Below are 1,432 nucleotides of genomic sequence, written 5' to 3'. Positions count from 1 at the left end.
TTTTGTTGAAGGACTGCAACAAGATGACTGCTTGCTGATGTGACATCATTAATGGTCTTTTAAAAAATATAATGTCCCAATTAAATGCTTTTTGTTCAAAGATATGCCTTAGTCAGGAAGGATCTTCACAGTAAGTAATTCATTTTTGAGGACATATATGTGCATTTAACAAACAATAATGAAATATGTGATAATGTGAAACTCATAAGTCAAGGACACATGACCACCTGAAGGAATTATGTGGTGGTCACTTCAGTAGCAGATATACTGAAATTGGAAGAATACAGAGAAGATTAGCATGGCGCCGGCACAAGTATGACATACAAATTCCTGTAGCATTCCATATTTTGGGGGGAGAATTAAAGAAAACACAAGTAAAGAAAATTGAGGAGAGGAAGAACTGAGGGAAGAAAACATGAACTACAGAGCTAAGCATAACCAATAGACTATAAAAGCTGGAAGAAAGAATCTCAGGAGTCAAAGGTACAAAGGAAGAAATTGATGTTTCTTTCAAAGAAAATGTTAAATCTAAAAATACCTAACACAGACTGTCCAAGAAATTCAAGACTACATAAAAAGATTAAACCTAAGAATAATAGGAATAGAGGGAAAGAAGATTCACTCCTATAAGGCCCAGAAAATATTTTCAAAAAAATTCATTGAAAAAAATTTCCACAACTTAAAGGAGAGGCCAATAAGAATAAAAGAGATCTACAGAACACCCAATAAATTAGTCCAGACAAGAAAATCTTTCTGCCACATAATAATCAAAACAGTGAGTATACAGAACAAAGAAAATACACTAAAACCTGCAAGGGGAATAGGCCAAGTAACCTATAATGTCAAACCCATCAGAATCATACTTGATTTCTCAACAGAGACTATGAAAGCCAGAAAGGCCTGGTTGAATATCATGCAGGCCCTAAGAGAATACAGATGTCAGCTCAGGTTACTATACCCAGCAAAACTCTCAGTCCTCATAGATGGAGAAAACAAGATATTCAATTACAAAAACAAATTTCGACAATACCTACACACAAATCCAGTATTACAGAAGATACTAGAAGGAAAAATAGAACTCAAAAGAACTAGCTACTTTCAAGAAAACAGAAGAAATAATTAACCTCACTACAGTAAAACAAAAAGCAACCAAGCACACAAACTTACTACAACAGCCAACATCAAAAATAAAGATAGCCACTGCTCATTAATCTCTCTCAGCATCAATGGACTCAATTCTCCTATAAAAAGAAACAGACTAACAGAATGGATGCATAAATAAGACCTAGCAATCTGTTGCATACAAGTAACACACCTAAGTCACAAAGATAGATATTACCTGAGGGTAAAGGCATGGAACATTGCTTTCTAAGCAAATGGACCCAAGAAGCAAGCAGGAGTAGCCATCCTAATATCTGATAAAATAGACTTA

General features: G+C 34.7%; 1 non-coding gene across 1 annotated transcript; it reads left to right on the top strand.

Moving 5' to 3' along the window:
- The first annotated feature begins 247 nt into the window (after window positions 1-247).
- Window positions 248-350, top strand: LOC132651617 (U6 spliceosomal RNA). The gene has a single exon (XR_009589202.1). It is a non-coding gene; the product is annotated as a U6 spliceosomal RNA (small nuclear RNA).
- The last annotated feature ends 1,082 nt before the right edge of the window (window positions 351-1,432 follow it).

The sequence above is a fragment of the Meriones unguiculatus genome (genome assembly GCF_030254825.1).
Source record: "Meriones unguiculatus strain TT.TT164.6M chromosome Y unlocalized genomic scaffold, Bangor_MerUng_6.1 ChrY_unordered_Scaffold_23, whole genome shotgun sequence".
NCBI classification, from domain to species: Eukaryota; Metazoa; Chordata; class Mammalia; order Rodentia; family Muridae; genus Meriones; species Meriones unguiculatus.
Note: the sequence above shows the minus strand (reverse complement) of the source record. Positions and strands in the feature narration are given on the sequence as shown.